This window comes from Pleurodeles waltl, chromosome 4_2, assembly GCF_031143425.1.
Source record: "Pleurodeles waltl isolate 20211129_DDA chromosome 4_2, aPleWal1.hap1.20221129, whole genome shotgun sequence".
In the NCBI taxonomy this organism is placed as follows: Eukaryota; Metazoa; Chordata; class Amphibia; order Caudata; family Salamandridae; genus Pleurodeles; species Pleurodeles waltl.
The window spans coordinates 184,984,629-185,003,475 of NC_090443.1; positions in this window are offsets into that span (position 1 = coordinate 184,984,629).

An 18,847-nucleotide genomic window follows, 5' to 3' on the forward strand; every position below is an offset into this window, starting at 1 on the left:
TCCCCTTTGGTGGACGGATCCCTCTCGCCGTGAATAGTCTTGCAGAAGTGTTTTCCCGCCTAAAGAACGCCAACAAGCCTTGCTAGCTGCAAATCGTGCGGTTAGCATTTTTGGACGCTGCTGTGCCCCAGGAGGGACCAGGAGGTCGCAAATTGGACCAGGAGGTAGAGGGGACGTCGAGCAAGACAAGGAGCCCTCTCAGCAGCAGGTAGCACCCGGAAAAGTGCCAGAAACAGGCACTACGAGGATGCGTGAAATGGTGCTCACCCAAAGTTACACAAAGGAGTCCCACGTCGCCGGAGACCAACTTAGAAAGTCGTGCAATGCAGGTTAGAGTGCCGTGGATGCAGGCTTGGCTGTGCACAAAGGATTTCCTCCGGAAGTGCACAGGGGCTGGAGTAGCTGCAAAAGTCGCGGTTACCAGCAATGCAGTCTAGCGAGGTGAGGCAAGGACTTACCTCCACCAAACTTGGACTGAAGAGTCACTGGACTGTGGGAGCCACTGGGACATAGTTTCTGGATTCGAGGGACCTCGCTCGTTGTGCTGAGAGGAGACCCAAGGGACCAGTAAGGCAGCTTTTTGGTGCCTGCGGTTGCAGGGGGAAGATTCCGTCGACCCACGGGAGATTTCTTCGGAGCTTCTAGTGCAGAGAGGAGGCAAACTACCCCCACAGCATGCACCACCAGGAAAACAGTCGAGAAGGCGGCAGGATCAGCGTTACAGAGTTGCAGTAGTCGTCTTTGCTACTTTGTTGCAGTGTTGCAGGCTTCCAGCGCGGTCAGCAGTCGATTCCTTGGCAGAAGGTGAAGAGGGAGATGCAGAGGAACTCGGATGAGCTCTTGCATTCGTTATCTAAAGTTTCCCCAGAGACAGAGACCCTAAATAGCCAGAAAAGAGGGTTTGGCTACCTAGGAGAGAGGATAGGCTACTAACACCTGAAGGAGCCTATCAGAAGGAGTCTCTGACGTCACCTGGTGGCACTGGCCACTCAGAGCAGTCCAGTGTGCCAGCAGCACCTCTGTTTCCAAGATGGCAGAGGTCTGGAGCACACTGGAGGAGCTCTGGACACCTCCCAAGGGAGGTGCAGGTCAGGGGAGTGGTCACTCCCCTTTCCTTTGTCCAGTTTCACGCCAGAGCAGGGCTAAGGGATCCCTGAACCGGTGTAGACTGGCTTATGCAGAATTGGGCACATCTGTGCCCAAGAAAGCATTTCCAGAGGCTGGGGGTGTCTACTCCTCCCCTGCCTTCACACCATTTTCCAAAGGGAGAGGGTATAACACCCTCTCTCAGAGGAAGTCCTTTGTTCTGCCATCCTGGGACAAGCCTGGCTTGACCCCAGGGGGGCAGAAATCTGTCTGAGGGGTTGGCAGCAGCAGCAGCTGCAGTGAAACCCCAGAAAAGGCAGTTTGGCAGTACCAGGGTCTGTGCTACAGACCACTGGGGTCATGGAATTGTACCAACAATGCCAGGATGGCATAGAGGGGGCAATTCCATGATCTTAGACATGTTACATGGCCATATTCGGAATTACCATTGTGAAGCTACATATAGGTAGTGACCTATATGTAGTGCACGCGTGTAATGGTGTCCCCGCACTCACAAAGTTCAGGGAATTGGCTCTGAACAATGTGGGGGCACCTTGGCTAGTGCCAGGGTGCCCTCAAACTAAGTAACTTTGCACCTAACCTTTACCAGGTAAAGGTTAGACATATAGGTGACTTATAAGTTACTTAAGTGCAGTGTAAAATGGCTGTGAAATAACGTGGACATTATTTCACTCAGGCTGCAGTGGCAGGCCTGTGTAAGAATTGTCAGAGCTCCCTATGGGTGGCAAAAGAAATGCAGCAGCCCATAGGGATCTCCTGGATCCCCAATACCCTGGGTACCTCAGTACCATATACTAGGGAATTATAAGGGTGTTCCAGTAAGCCAATGTAAATTGGTAAAATTGGTCACTAGCCTGTTAGTGACAATTTGAAAGAAATGAGAGAGCATAACCACTGAGGTTCTGATTAGCAGAGCCTCAGTGAGACAGTAAGGTACCACACAGGGAACCCATACATATAGGCCACAAACTTATGAGCACTGGGGTCCTGACTAGCAGGGTCCCACTGACACATAACAAACATACTGAAAACATAGGGTTTTCACTATGAGCACTGGGCCCTGGCTAGCAGGATCCCAGTGAGACAGTGAAAACACCCTGACATACACTCACAAACAGGCCAAAAGTGGGGGTAACAAGGCTAGAAAGAGGCTACTTTCTCACAGTACTTTCCTACACAAACCCCCCCCCCCCCCAAACGAAGGACAATAAGACTAATCATTACCAGATGGGTCTTCATTGTCTAAGTGGAAATATCTGGAGAATCCATCTGCATTGGAGTGGGTACTCCCAGGTCTATGTTCCACTGTATAGTCCATTCCCTGTAGGGATATGGACCACCCCAACAATTTAGGATTTTCACCTTTCATTTGTTTTAGCCAAAGAAGAGGTTTGTGGTCTGTCTGAACAATGAAGTGAGTGCCAAACAGGTATGGCCTCAACTTCTTCAGTGCCCAGACCACAGCAAAGGCCTCCCTCTCAATGGCAGACCAACGCTTTTCTCTAGGGGTCAACCTCCTACTAATAAAAGCAACAGGTTGATCCTGGCCCTCAGAATTAAGTTGTGATAGGACTGCCCCTACTCCTAATTCATATGCATCAGTCTGGACATAGAATTTTTTAGAGTAACAAGGGCTTTTCAGGACAGGTGCAGAGCACATAGCCTGCTTCAGCTCCTCAAAAGCTTTCTGACAGTTTGCTGTCCATAATACCTTCTTAGGCATTTTCTTGGATGTGAGGTCATTAAGAGGGGCTGCAATGGACTCATAGTTCTTAATGAACCTCCTATAGTACCCAATGAGGTCTAAACAGGCTCTCACCTGAGTCTGAGTTGTAGGGGGAATCCAATCTATAATAGTCTGGATTTTCCCCTGAAGTGGTGCAATCTGTTCTCCACCAACCAGGTGTCCCAGACAAACCACCTTACCCTGCCCTATCTGGCACTTTGAAGCCTTGACAGTGAGGCCTGCCTTTTGCAGGGCCTCCAAAACTTTCCATAGGTGGACCAGGTGATCATCCCAACTGGAGCTAAAGACAGCTATATCGTCCAAATATGCAGCACTAAAAGCTTCCAGCCCTTGCAGGACTGTGTTCACCAACCTCTGAAAAGTGGCAGGTGCATTTTTCAATCCAAAGGCATTACTGTAAATTGGTAATGGCCTCCAATGGTTGAAAATGCAGTTTTAGCTTTAGTATCTTCTGATAATTTGATCTGCCAATACCCTGCAGTCAAATCAAAAGTGCTTAGATACTTGGCAGATGCCAGTGTATCTATGAGCTGATCTGCCCTGGGTATAGGGTGAGCGTCAGTTTTGGTTACCTGGTTGAGACCTCTGTAGTCTACACAAAACCGCATTTCCTTCTTTCCATCTTTGGAATGGGGTTTTGGTACAAGTACCACAGGAGAAGCCCATGGACTTTCAGAGTGCTCAACCACTCCCAGTTCTAACATTTTCTGCACCTCTTGCTTTATGCAGTCTCTGACATGGTCAGGCTGCCTATAGATCTTACTTTTGACAGGCAAGCTGTCTCCAGTATCTATAGTGTGCTCACACCAAGAAGTGGTACCTGGCACAGTAGAGAAGAGTTCAGAAAACTGACCCAGGAGATTTATGCAGTGGTCTTTCTGCTCAGCAGTAAGACAATCTGCCAGTACAACACCTTCCACTAGAGCATCTTGTTCTGTGGAAGAGAAGAGATCAGGTAGAGGATCACTGTCTTCTTCCTGTCCCTCATCAGTTGCCATGAGCAGGGTGAGATCAGCCCTGTCATAGTAGGGTTTCAGGCGATTGACATGGAGCACCCTAAGGGGACTCCTGGCAGTGCCTAAGTTAACTAAGTAGGTGACTTCACCCTTTTTCTCAACAATTGTGTGGGGTCCACTCCATTTATCTTGGAGTGCTCTTGGGGCCACAGGCTCCAAGACCCACACTTTCTGCCCTGGTTGGTACTGAACCAAAACAGCCTTCTGGTCATGCCATTGCTTCTGGAGCTCTTGGCTGGCCTGAAGGTTTTTACTGGCCTTTTTCATGTACTCAGCCATCCTTGATCTGAGGCCAAGTACATAATCCACAATATCTTGTTTTGGAGCTTTTAAAGGTTGTTCCCAACCCTCCTTGACAAGTGTGAGTGGACCCCTAACAGGGTGTCCAAAGAGGAGTTCAAAGGGGCTGAAGCCCACTCCTTTCTGGGGTACCTCCCTGTAGGCAAAAAGGAGGCATGGTAACAGGATATCCCATCTCCTGCGGAGTTTTTCAGGGAGACACATAATCATGCCTTTGAGAGTTTTATTAAATCTCTCTACCAGTCCATTTGTTTGTGGATGATAGGGTGTAGTGAACTTGTAAGTCACACCACACTCCTTCCACATGGCCTTCAAGTAAGCAGACATGAAATTGCTTCCTCTGTCTGATACCACCTCTTTTGGGAAGCCCACTCTGGAAAAGATTCCCAGGAGGGCCTTTGCCACTGCAGGAGCTGTAGTGGTCCTAAGAGGAATTGCTTCAGGGTATCTGGTGGCATGGTCCACTACCACCAAGATAAACCTATTGCCTGAAGCAGTAGGAGGGTCAAGGGGGCCAACTATGTCAACCCCTACCCTTTCAAAGGGAACCCCAACCACAGGCAGTGGAATGAGGGGTGCCTTTGGAGTGCCACCTGTCTTGCCACTGGCTTGACAGGTTTCACAGGACTTACAAAACTCTTTTGTGTCCTCAGACATTCTAGGCCAATGAAACAAGGGAACAAGCCTGTCCCAAGGTTTCATTTGCCCCAAATGTCCAGCTAGGGGAATATCGTGAGCAAGAGTTAGGAGGAACTTTCTCTACTCCTGAGGAATCACTAATCTCCTGGCAGCTCCAGGTTTAGGATCCCTTGCCTCAGTGTACACGAGGTTGTCCTCCCAGTAAACTCTGTGAGAGTCACTGACATCCCCATTAGCCTGTTTGACAGCTTGCTGTCTAAGACCCTCTAATGTGGGACAGGTCTGCTGTGCCACACTCAGCTCCTCCCTGGCAGGCCCCCCTTCACCCAAAAGCTCAGCAGTTTCTGCTTCCAGCTTCTCTGGTGTAGGTTCTGCACAGGGTGGAAATTCTTCTTCCTCAGAAGTAGAATCCACTGTAGAGGGAGGGATAGTAGGTAGTGCTTTTCTTCTACTAGCCCTAGCTTTAGGGAGCACTTGGTCCATTGTTCCAGGATCCAAGTCACCCTGTCCTTTTTGCTTTTTGGCCTGAGCCCTGGTTAAAGCAAAAATATGCCCTGGAATGCCCAGCATTGCTGCATGGGCCTCCAACTCCACATCTGACCATGTGTAAGGAAATGCCTCCTTGGCATGGTTGCCCCCTGACTTTTTGCCTTTGCTGATGCTATGTTTACAATTGAAAGTGTGCTGAGGCCTGCTAACCAGGCCCCAGCACCAGTGTTCTTTCCCTAACCTGTACTTTTGTATCCACAATTGGCAGACCCTGGCATCCAGATAAGTCCCTTGTAACTGGTACTTCTAGTACCAAGGGCCCTGATGCCAAGGAAGGGCTCTAAGGGCTGCAGCATGTCTTATGCCACCCTGGAGACCTCTCACTCAGCACAGACACACTGCTTGCCAGCTTGTGTGTGCTAGTGAGAACAAAACAAGTAAGTCGACATGGCACTCCCCTCAGGGTGCCATGCCAGCCTCTCACTGCCTATGCAAGTATAGGTCAGTCACCCCTCTAGCAGGCCTTACAGCCCTAAGGCAGGGTGCACTATACCATAGGTGAGGGTACCAGTGCATGAGCATGGTACCCCTACAGTGTCTAAACAGAACCTTAGACATTGTAAGTGCAGGGTAGCCATAAGAGTATATGGTCTGGGAGTCTGTTTTGCACGAACTCCACAGCACCATAATGGCTACACTGAAAACTGGGAAGTTTGGTATCAAACTTCTCAGCACAATAAATGCACACTGATGCCAGTGTACATTTTATTGCAAAATACACCCCAGAGGGCACCTTAGAGGTGCCCCCTGAAACTTAACCGACTGTCTGTGTAGGCTGACTAGTTCCAGCAGCCTGCCACACTAGAGACATGTTGCTGGCCCCATGGGGAGAGTGCCTTTGTCACTCTGAGGCCAGTAACAAAGCCTGCACTGGGTGGAGATGCTAACACCTCCCCCAGGCAGGAGCTGTACCACCTGGCGGTGAGCCTCAAAGGCTCACCCCTTTGTCACAGCCCAGCAGGGCACTCCAGCTTAGTGGAGTTGCCCGCCCCTCCGGCCACGGCCCCCACTTTTGGCGGCAAGGCTGGAGGGAACAAAGAAAGCAACAAGGAGGAGTCACTGGCCAGTCAGGACAGCCCCTAAGGTGTCCTGAGCTGAAGTGACTCTAACTTTTAGAAATCCTCCATCTTGCAGATGGAGGATTCCCCCAATAGGGTTAGGATTGTGACCCCCTCCCCTTGGGAGGAGGCACAAAGAGGGTGTACCCACCCTCAGGGCTAGTAGCCATTGGCTACTAACCCCCCAGACCTAAACACGCCCTTAAATTTAGTATTTAAGGGCTACCCTGAACCCTAGAAAATCAGATTCCTGCAACAACAAGAAGAAGGACTGCCTAGCTGAAAACCCCTGTAGAGGAAGACCAGAAGACAACAACTGCCTTGGCTCCAGAAACTCACCGGCCTGTCTCCTGCCTTCCAAAGAACTCTGCTCCAGCGACGTCTTTCAAAGGGACCAGCGACCTCTGAATCCTCTGAGGACTGCCCTGCTTCCACGACGACAAGAAACTCCCGAGGACAGCGGACCTGCTCCAAAAAGACTGCAACTTTATCCAAAGGAGCAGCTTTAAAGACCCCTGCAATCTCCCCGCAAGAAGCGTGAGACTTGCAACACTGCACCCGGCGACCCCGACTCGGCTGGTGGAGAACCAACCCCTCAGGGAGGACCCCCGGACTACTCTACGACTGTGAGTACCAAAACCTGTCCCCCCTGAGCCCCCACAGCGCCGCCTGCAGAGGGAATCCCGAGGCTTCCCCTGACCGCGACTCTCTGAAACCTAAGTCCCGACGCCTGGAAAAGACCCTGCACCCGCAGCCCCCAGGACCTGAAGGACCGGACTTTCACTGCAGAAGTGACCCCCAGGAGTCCCTCTCCCTTGCCCAAGTGGAGGTTTCCCCGAGGAAGCCCCCCCTTGCCTGCCTGCAGCGCTGAAGAGATCCCTTGATCTCTCATTGACTTCCATTGCGAACCCGACGCTTGTTCTAACACTGCACCCGGCCGCCCCCGCGCCGCTGAGGGTGACATTTCTGTGTGGGCTTGTGTCCCCCCCGGTGCCCTACAAAACCCCCCTGGTCTGCCCTCTGAAGACGCGGGTACTTACCTGCTGGCAGACTGGAACCGGGGCACCCCCTTCTCTCCATTGAAGCCTATGCGTTTTTGGGCACCACTTTGAACTCTGCACCTGACCGGCCCTGAGCTGCTGGTGTGGTAACTTTGGGGTTGCTCTGAACCCCCAACGGTGGGCTACCTTGGACCAAGAACTGAACCCTGTAAGTGTCTTACTTACCTGGTAAAACTAACAAAAACTTACCTCCCCCAGGAACTGTGAAAATTGCACTGTGTCCACTTTTAAAGTAGCTATTTGTGAATAACTTGAAAAGTATACATGCAATTGAAATGATTCAAAGTTCCTAATGTACTTACCTGCAATACCTTTCAAACAAGATATTACATGTTAAATTTGAACCTGTGGTTCTTAAAATAAACTAAGAAAATATATTTTTCTATAACAAAACCTATTGGCTGGATTTGTCTCTGAGTGTGTGTACCTCATTTATTGTCTATGTGTATGTACAACAAATGCTTAACACTACTCCTTGGATAAGCCTACTGCTCGACCACACTACCACAAAATAGAGCATTAGTATTATCTCTTTTTACCACTATTTTACCTCTAAGGGGAACCCTTGGACTCTGTGCATGCTATTCCTTACTTTGAAATAGCACATACAGAGCCAACTTCCTACACCATGGTGATGTCTCCAAATAATTTCCTAGTAGACAGTCTACAGGTAAATCTGAGGCTACCACAACTTTCTTTGGACCAGTAACCCCCCCCCAGTTGAGATTTACAACAGCCATGGGGTGGCTAAGTGTGTTGTTGTGAGCATCGGTTACTTGGTACTGGTGACCAAGTAGGTGTTGTTCAGGGTGGACCAGTTTCTCAATTACCATAGTAACACTGGCACCAGTGTCCCTGTAGGCCTGAACCTCAACACCATTTATTAGGGGTAGTTGCTTGTACTTATCCATGTTAAGGGGACAAGCAACCAAGGTGGCTAAATCAATAGCCCCCTCAGAGACTAACACAGCCTCTGTGGTCTCTCTAATCAGACCAACCCCGACTAAGTTACCAATAGTGAGCCCAGCTACTCCCTTGGATTGGCTATTAGTAGGTTTGCTCCCACCACCACTGCTATTAGTAGGGACACTAGGTGTAGCAGTAGGGGTTGTAGTGGTAGGAGGCTTGGTGCTTTTCTTTGGACAACTGGGATCTGTTGTCCAATGGCCTTTTATTTTACATAAATAGCACCATGGTTTCTTTTCTTTGTTTTGATTAGAAGAGGATTTGGGCCCACCACCCCCACCGGAGTGTTTTTCTGGGCCTGATGAAGACTCATTTTTAGATTTGTCCTCACCCTTGTCAGAAGACTTACCATCCTTCTTCTTATTGCCATCCTTGTCACCCCCTGTATGAACTTTTCTGTTCACCCTTGTTCTGACCCATTTGTCTGCCTTCTTTCCCAATTCTTGGGGAGAGGTCAGATCAGAGTCCACCAAGTACTGGTGCAACAAATCAGACACACATTTATTAAGAATATGCTCTCTCAGGATCAAGTTATACAGGCTGTCATAATCAGTAACTTTACTGCCATGTAACCACCCCTCCAAGGCCTTCACTGAATGGTCAACAAATTCAACCCAGTCTTGTGAAGACCTCTTTTTGGTCTCTCTGAACTTCATCCTGTACTGTTCAGTGGTTAAGCCATAACCATCCAGGAGTGCATTCTTAAGAACTGTAAAATTATTGGCATCACTTTCTTTCACAGTAAGGAGCCTATCCCTACCTTTTCCACTAAATGATAGCCATAGGATAGCAGCCCACTGCCTTTGAGGGACATCCTGTACAACACAGGCCCTCTCAAGTGCAGCAAACCACTTGTTAATGTCATCCCCCTCCTTATAAGGGGGAACTATATTATGCAGATTCATTGAATCATGCTCTCTTGCAGGATGACTATGGGGAATACTGCTTCTGCCACCATGGGTTTCTAAACCCAATTTCTGTCTTTCCTTCTCTACTTCTAGGGATTGCCTATCTAAATCCAGCTGTTGCTGCTTAAGCTTCAGTTTGGATTGCTCCACTCTCAATCTATTGAGCTCCCTTTCTAACATTCTGTCATCAGGGTGGGTGGGAGGGACATTCCTTGAAACAGAAGTATGGTGAGAATGGACAGAAGGAGACCTGTTCCTGACAGAAGGCATCCTAACAGCTTGGTTAACAGAAACATCTACTATGGTGAGAAGAAATACTCTTGCTATGATGTGAGACAACACTATCAGTATGGTGTGACCCTACTTCAGTACCAACTCTGCTAGGCTGTCTGATAGAAGGAAGGCTAGGAATTTTCTTTCCTGACTCTTTTTCTAGGGGAGTCCCTGGATCAGATTGGGAACCATTAGCTACTTTTTCAACAGAAGGGGAACCTTTTGCCTTATCTTGTTCAACAAGCATGTTAACCAACAGTTCTCTGGGGGGATTCTTCACTACACTCAAACCTCTTTCTATGCAGAGACTCCTTGCTCCTTTCCAGCTAAGGTGATCATAAGCAAGTTTGGACAGATCAACAGTTTGGCCTGTGCCAGACATTTTAGAAAGTGTTTAAGTGACAGAAAAAGTGAGAAAAAGTTTTCAGAACTTTTTGAAAGGCAGAAAAAAAACTTTTTAAACTTTTTAAGAAGTTTTAGAAAGTTTAGAGGTACTTTTCAGCACTTTAGAAAAGAAGTAAAAAGAGGAGATGCAAAACCTTTTGGTTATGTGTACACACACTGAACTTGTTTTGTATATTTTTCTATTATGAACAGTACAGTGACAAAAGTGGTAAGTAGTTGCATAGTACTTATCCCACCGCTGCACAACCAATGTAGGAGGCTGGACTGGCTTGTAGTGAGTACCAAGGGGTACTTACACCATGCACCAGGCCCAGGTATCCCTTATTAGTGTATAGGGTGTTTAGCAGCTTATGCTGATAGATAATGGTAGCTTAGCAGAGCAGCTTAGGCTGAACTAGGAGACGAGTGAAGCTCCTACAGTACCACTAGTGTCACTTGCACAATATCATAAGAAAACACAATACACAAATATACTAAAAATAAAGGTACTTTATTTTATGACAATATGCCAAAGTATCTCAGAGTGTACCCTCAGTATGAGAATAGCATATATACACAAGATATATGTACACAATACCAAAATATGCAGTAATAGCAATAGAAAACAGTGCAAACAATGTATAGTCACAATAGAATGCAATGGGGGCACATAGGGATAGGGGCAACACAAACCATATACTCTAGAAGTGGAATGCGAACCACGAATGGACCCCAAACCTATGGGACCTTGCAGAGGGTCGCTGGGACTGTAAGAAAACAGTGAGGGTTAGAAAAAAAGCCCACCCCTAGACCCTGAAAAGTAGGTGCAAAGTGCACCTAAGTTCCCCAAAGAGCACAGAAGTAGTGATAGGGGAATTCTGCAAGGAAGACCAACACCAGCAATTCAACAACGATGGATTTCCTGACGAGAGTACCTGTGGAACAAGGGGACCAAGTCCAGGAGTCACGATCAAGTCGGGAGTGGGCAGATGCCCAGGAAATGCCAGCTGTGGGTGCAAAGAAGCTGCCACCGGATGATAGAAGTTGTGGATTCTGCAAGAACGACAAGGGCTAGAAACGTCCCCTTTGGATAATGGATGTCCCACGTCGTGAAGAGTCATGTAGAGGTGTTTCCGTGCAAAAAGACCGCAACCAAGCCTTGCTAGCTGCAAGAGTCGTGGTTAGGGTTTTTGGATGTTGCTGTGGCCCAGGAGGGACTAGGATGTCGCCAATTGCGTGAGGAGACAGAGGGGGAGTCCAGCAAAAAAAGAGCCCACTCAGAAGCAAGCAGCACCCGGAGAAGTGCTGGAACAGGCACTACAAAGTGGAGTGAACCGGAGCTCACCCGAAGTTGCACAAGAGGGTCCCACGAAGCCGGAGGACAACTCAGGAGGTCGTGCACTGCAGGTTAGAGTGTCGGGGACCCAGGCTTGGCTGTGCACAAAGGAAATCCTGGAAGAGTGCACACGAGCCGGAGTAGCTGCAAAACACGCGGTTCCCAGCAATGCAGTCTAGCATGGGGAGGCAAGGACTTACTGTGAGAAGGTAGCCTCTTTCTAGCCTTGTTACCCCCACTTTTGGCCTGTTTGTGAGTGTATGTCAGGGTGTTTGTCACTGTTTTCACTGTCTCACTGGGATCCTGATAGCCAGGCCTCAGTGCTCATAGTGAAAACACCATGTTTTCAGTATGGTTGTTATGTGTCACTGGGATCCTGCTGGTCAGGACCCCAGTGCTCATAGGTTTGTGGCCTATATGTATGTGTCACTGGGACCTTGTCACACAGGGCCCCAGTGCTCATAGGTGTGCATGTGTATGTTCCCTGTGTGGTGCCTAACTGTCTCACTGAGGCTCTGCTAACCAGAACCTCAGTGGTTATGCTCTCTCATTACTTTCAAATTGTCACTGACAGGCTAGTGACCATTTTTACCAATTTACATTGGCTTACTGGAACACCCTTATAATTCCCTAGTATATGGTACTGAGGTACCCAGGGTATTGGGGTTCCAGGAGATCCCTATGGGCTGCAGCATTTATTTTGCCACCCATAGGGAGCTCTGACAATTCTTACACAGGCCTGCCACTGCAGCCTGAGTGAAATAACGTCCACGTTATTTCACAGCCATTTTACACTGCACTTAAGTAACTTATAAGTCACCTATATGTCTAACCTTTACCTGGTAAAGGTTAGGTGCAAAGTTACTTAGTGTGAGGGCACCCTGGCACTAGCCAAGGTGCCCCCACATTGTTCAGAGCCAATTCACTGAACTTTGTGAGTGCGGGGACACCATTACACGCGTGCACTACATATAGGTCACTACCTATATGTAGCTTCACCATGGTAACTCCGAATATGGCCATGTAACATGTCTATGATCATGGAATTGCCCCCTCTATGCCATCCTGGCATTGTTGGTACAATTCCATGATCCCAGTGGTCTGTAGCACAGACCCTGGTACTGCCAGACTGCCCCTCCTGGGGTTTCACTGCAGCTGCTGCTGCTGCCAACCCCTCAGACAGGCAGCTGCCCTCCTGGGGTCCAGCCAGTCCTGGCCCAGGATGGCAGAACAAAGAACTTCCTCTGAGAGAGGGTGTGACACCCTCTCCCTTTGGAAAATGGTGTGAAGGCAGGGGAGGAGTAGCCTCCCCCAGCCTCTGGAAATGCTTTGTTGGGCACAGATGTGCCCAATTCTGCATAAGCCAGTCTACACCGGTTCAGGGACCCCTTAGCCCCTGCTCTGGCGCGAAACTGGACAAAGGAAAGGGGAGTGACCACTCCCCTGACCTGCACCTCCCCTGGGAGGTGTCCAGAGCTCCTCCAGTGTGCTCCAGACCTCTGCCATCTTGGAAACAGAGGTGCTGCTGGCACACTGGACTGCTCTGAGTGGCCAGTGCCACCAGGTGACGTCAGAGACTCCTGCTGATAGGCTCCTTCAGGTGTTAGTAGCCTTTCCTCTCTCCTAGGTAGCCAAACCCTCTTTTCTGGCTATTTAGGGTCTCTGTCTCTGGGGAAACTTTAGATAACGAATGCATGAGCTCAGCCGAGTTCCTCTGCATCTCCCTCTTCACCTTCTGATAAGGAATCGACCGCTGACCGCGCTGGAAGCCTGCAAACCTGCAACATAGTAGCAAAGACGACTACTGCAACTCTGTAACGCTGATCCTGCCGCCTTCTCGACTGTTTTCCTGCTTGTGCATGCTGTGGGGGTAGTCTGCCTCCTCTCTGCACCAGAAGCTCCGAAGAAATCTCCCGTGGGTCGACGGAATCTTCCCCCTGCAACCGCAGGCACCAAAAAGCTGCATTACCGGTCCCTTGGGTCTCCTCTCAGCACGACGAGCGAGGTCCCTCGAATCCAGCGACACCGTCCAAGTGACCCCCACAGTCCAGTGACTCTTCAGCCCAAGTTTGGTGGAGGTAAGTCCTTGCCTCACCTCGCTGGGCTGCATTGCTGGGAACCGCGACTTTGCAAGCTACTCCGGCCCCTGTGCACTTCCGGCGGAAATCCTTCGTGCACAGCCAAGCCTGGGTCCACGGCACTCTAACCTGCATTGCACGACTTTCTAAGTTGGTCTCCGGCGACGTGGGACTCCTTTGTGCAACTTTGGCGAGCACCGTTTCACGCATCCTTGTAGTGCCTGTTTCTGGCACTTCTCTGGGTGCTACCTGCTTCAGTGAGGGCTCTTTGTCTTGCTCGACGTCCCCTCTCTCTGCAGGTCCAATTTGCGACCTCCTGGTCCCTCCTGGGCCCCAACAGCGTCCAAAAACGCCAAACGCACGATTTGCGTGTAGCAAGGCTTGTTGGCGTCCATCCGGCGGGAAAATACTTCTGCACGACTCTACAAGGCGTGGGGGATCCATCCTCCAAAGGGGAAGTCTCTAGCCCTTGTCGTTCCTGCAGTATTCACAGTTCTTCAGCCTAGTAAGAGCTTCTTTGCACCAACCGCTGGCATTTCTTGGGCATCTGCCCATCTCCGAGTTGCTTGTGACTTTTGGACTTGGTCCCCTTGTTCCACAGGTACCCTCAGTCAGGAATCCATCGTTGTTGCATTGCTGATTTGTGTTTTCCTTGCATTTTCCCTCTAACACGACTATTTTGTCCTTAGGGGAACTTTGGTGCACTTTGCACTCACTTTTCAGGGTCTTGGGGAGGGTTATTTTTCTAACTCTCACTATTTTCTAATAGTCCCAGCGACCCTCTACAAGGTCACATAGGTTTGGGGTCCATTCGTGGTTCGCATTCCACTTTTGGAGTATATGGTTTGTGTTGCCCCTATCCCTATGTTTCCCCATTGCATCCTATTGTAACTATACATTGTTTGCACTGTTTTCTAAGACTATACTGCATATTTTTGCTATTGTGTATATATATCTTGTGTATATTTCCTATCCTCTCACTGAGGGTACACTCTAAGATACTTTGGCATATTGTCATAAAAATAAAGTACCTTTATTTTTAGTATAACTGTGTATTGTGTTTTCTTATGATATTGTGCATATGACACTAAGTGGTACTGTAGTAGCTTCACACGTCTCCTAGTTCAGCCTGAGCTGCTCTGCTAAGCTACCATTATCTATCAGCCTAAGCTGCTAGACACCCTATACACTAATAAGGGATAACTGGGCCTGGTGCAAGGTGCAAGTACCCCTTGGTACTCACTACAAGCCAGTCCAGCCTCCTACATTGGTTGTGCAGTGGTGGGATAAGTGCTTGAGACTACTTACCACTCTTGTCATTGTACTTTTCATAAGAGAAAAATATACAAAACAAGGTCAGTGTATATACACATAGCCAAAAAGTTTTGCATTTCCTCTTTTCACTCTTTTCTAAGTGCTGAAAAGTACTTCTAAACTTTCAAAAAATTCTTAAAAGTTTAAAAAGTTTTTTCTGTCTTTCCAAAAAGTTCTGAAAACTTTTTTTTCTTTTTCTATCACTTTAACTCTCTCAAAAAAATGTCTGGCACAGGCCAAAATGTTGAACTGTCCAAACTTGCATATGATCACCTTAGCTGGAAAGGAGCAAGGAGTCTCTGCATAGAGAGAGGTTTGAGTGTAGGGAAGAATCCTTCCTTAGAACTGTTAATTAATATGCTTAGAGTACAGGATAAGGCCATAAGTGCCCAATCTGTAGAAAAAGTAGCCAATGGTTCTCAATCTGATCCAGGGACTCCCCCAGGAAAAGGTTCAGGAAAGAAACTTCTCAGCCTGCCCATTACTAGACAGTCTAGCATAGTTGGTACAGAGGTTGAATCACACCATACTAATGGTGTGCTCTCACATTATACTGGTAGCCAAGCTGTTAGGGTGCCCTCTGTAAGGGACAGGTCCCCTTCTGTTCATTCCCATCATACCTCTGTATCTAGAAATGTCCCTCCCACCCACCCTGATGACAGATTGTTAGAAAGGGAGCTCAATAGATTGAGAGTGGAACAAACCAGACTGAAGCTCAAGAAGCAACAGCTGGATTTGGATAGACAGTCTTTAGAAGTAGAGAGGGAAAGACAGAAGTTGGGTTTAGAAACCCATGGTGGCAGCAGCAGTATTCCCCATAGTCATCCTGCAAAAGAGCATGATTCCAGGAATCTGCACAAGATAGTTCCCCCTTATAAGGAGGGGGATGACATTAACAAGTGGTTTGCTGCACTTGAGAGGGCCTGTGCTGTACAGGATGTCCCTCAAAAGCAGTGGGCTGCTATCCTATGGCTATCATTTACTGGAAAAGGTAGGGATAGGCTCCTTACTGTAAAAGAAAATGATGCTAATAATTTCCAAGTTCTTAAGAATGCACTCCTGGATGGTTATGGCTTACCCACTGAACAGTACAGGATAAAGTTCAGAGAGACCAAAAAGGAGTCTTCACAAGACTGGGTTGATTTCATTGACCATTCAGTGAAGGCCTTGGAGGGGTGGTTACATGGCAGTAAAGGTACTGATTATGAAAGCCTGTATAACACAATCCTGAGAGAGCATATACTTAATAATTGTGTGTCTGATTTGTTGCACCAGTACCTGGTAGACTCTGATCTGACCTCTCCCCAAGAATTGGGAAAGAAGGCAGACAAATGGGTCAGAACAAGGGTGAACAGAAAAGTTCATACAGGGGGTGACAAAGATGGCAATAAGAAGAAAGATGGTGAAAAATCTCAAGATAAGCATGGGGATAAGGGTAAAACCAAAGATCCCACTTCAAATCTTAAACACTCTTCAGAGGGTGGGGATAAAACAAATTCTTCCTCTTCTTCCCAACCTGCACACATTAAAAAGCCTTGGTGCTTTGTGTGTAAAAACAGAGGCCATAGGCCAGGGGATAAGTCCTGTCCAGGTAAACCCCCTGAGCCTACCACCACTAATACATCAAGCTCTAGTGCCCCTAGCAGTAGTGGTACTAGTGGTGGGACTGCTGGCAACAGTCAAGCAAAGGGTGTAGTTGGGTTCACTTATGGGTCCATAGTGGAAACTGATGTAATCAGTCCCAAGACAGTTTCTGTCACACCTAGTGGCATTGGCCTTGCCACACTGGCTGCTTGTCCCCTTACAATGGATAAGTACAGGCAGACAGTTTCAATAAATGGTGTTGAGGCCTTGGCCTACAGGGACACAGGTGCCAGTTTCACTTTGGTGACTGAAAACCTAGTGCCTCCTGAACAACACATCATTGGACAACAGTATAAGATTATTGATGTCCATAACTCCACTAAGTTTCTTCCCTTAGCTATAATTCAGTTTAGTTGGGGTGGAGTTACTGGCCCTAAGCAGGTGGTGGTATCACCTAGCTTACCTGTAGACTGTCTCTTAGGTAATGACCTAGAGGCCTCAGGTTGGGCTGATGTAGAGTTTTATGCCCATGCAGCCATGCTGGGCATCCCTGAGGAATTGTTCCCTCTCATTTCAAGTGAAATGAAAAAGCAAAGGAGAGAAGGCCTGAAAACTCAGGATCCCTCTCCATCAACAGGTAAAAAGGGTATCACAGTATCCCCTAACCACCCTACCATTCAGGATACTATTCCTGTGGTGGGAGAAACCTCTCCTGGGGTGGCACCTGTTCCAAGGGAATCATCAGCTGGCAAAGCTGGACTCCCTGAGGTGGAAGTACCTCTCTGTGGGATAACTAACATTGGTGAGAAAAACAGCACCATTTTAGTTAACATGGAGCATCCCTCCAACCCTCCCAGAGAAACTTTAGTGCAGAAACCCTGCACTACCTCACAACACTTAGGACAGCATCCCTGCCCTAGTGTGGAGCTCATAGGACAGCATCCCTGCCCTGCTCCAACTCAAGAGAAACAGCTTCCCTGTTCTCTCTTCCAGCCAGATGGACAAAGTTTTTGCCCAGCTATGGCTTTTCTGAGACAGCATCCCTGTCTGGCATTTCCATCACTACAAATAGGTTCAGTGGACAATTCCCACTGCTCTAACCTAAAACTTATTGATAGAAACTCTGAAAATACATCTTCACATTGTTGCTTAGCTAAAAAACTTCAAACAGGGTGGTTTACATCCCCACAGGGAAGTAACCATATAGTGGATGATAAAGGGAGTAACCAGTCTATTGCAGAGCTACTCTCTACTTATCACCACTTAGACAATAAAGTCTCAACTGGCCAAGGTTAGCCTTATTGTCCTTCGTTTGGGGGGGGGTTGTGTGAGAAGGTAGCCTCTTTCTAGCCTTGTTACCCCCACTTTTGGCCTGTTTGTGAGTGTATGTCAGGGTGTTTGTTACTGTTTTCAATGTCTCACTGGGATCCTGATAGCCAGGCCTCAGTGCTCATAGTGAAAACACCATGTTTTCAGTATGGTTGTTATGTGTCACTGGGATCCTGCTGGTCAGGACCCCAGTGCTCATAGGTTTGTGGCCTATATGTATGTGTCACTGGGACCCTGTCACACAGGGCCCCAGTGCTCATAGGTGTGCATGTGTATGTTCCCTGTGTGGTGCCTAACTGTCTCACTGAGGCTCTGCTAACCAGAACCTCAGTGGTTATGCTCTCTCATTACTTTCAAATTGTCACTGACAGGCTAGTGACCATTTTTACCAATTTACATTGGCTTACTGGAACACCCTTATAATTCCCTAGTATATGGTACTGAGGTACCCAGGGTATTGGGGTTCCAGGAGATCCCTATGGGCTGCAGCATTTATTTTGCCACCCATAGGGAGCTCTGACAATTCTTACACAGGCCTGCCACTGCAGCCTGAGTGAAATAACGTCCACGTTATTTCACAGCCATTTTACACTGCACTTAAGTAACTTATAAGTCACCTATATGTCTAACCTTTACCTGGTAAAGGTTAGGTGCAAAGTTACTTAGTGTGAGGGCACCCTGGCACTAGCCAAGGTGCCCCCACATTGTTCAGAGCCAATTCACTGAACTTTGTGAGTGCGGGGACACCATTACACGCGTGCACTACATATAGGTCACTACCTATATGTAGCTTCACCATGGTAACTCCGAATATGGCCATGTAACATGTCTATGATCATGGAATTGCCCCCTCTATGCCATCCTGGCATTGTTGGTACAATTCCATGATCCCAGTGGTCTGTAGCACAGACCCTGGTACTGCCAAACTGCCCTTCCTGGGGTTTCACTGCAGCTGCTGCTGCTGCCAACCCCTCAGACAGGCAGCTGCCCTCCTGGGGTCCAGCCAGGCCTGGCCCAGGATGGCAGAACAAAGAACTTCCTCTGAGAGAGGGTGTGACACCCTCTCCCTTTGGAAAATGGTGTGAAGGCAGGGGAGGAGTAGCCTCCCCCAGCCTCTGGAAATGCTTTGTTGGGCACAGATGTGCCCAATTCTGCATAAGCCAGTCTACACCGGTTCAGGGACCCCTTAGCCCCTGCT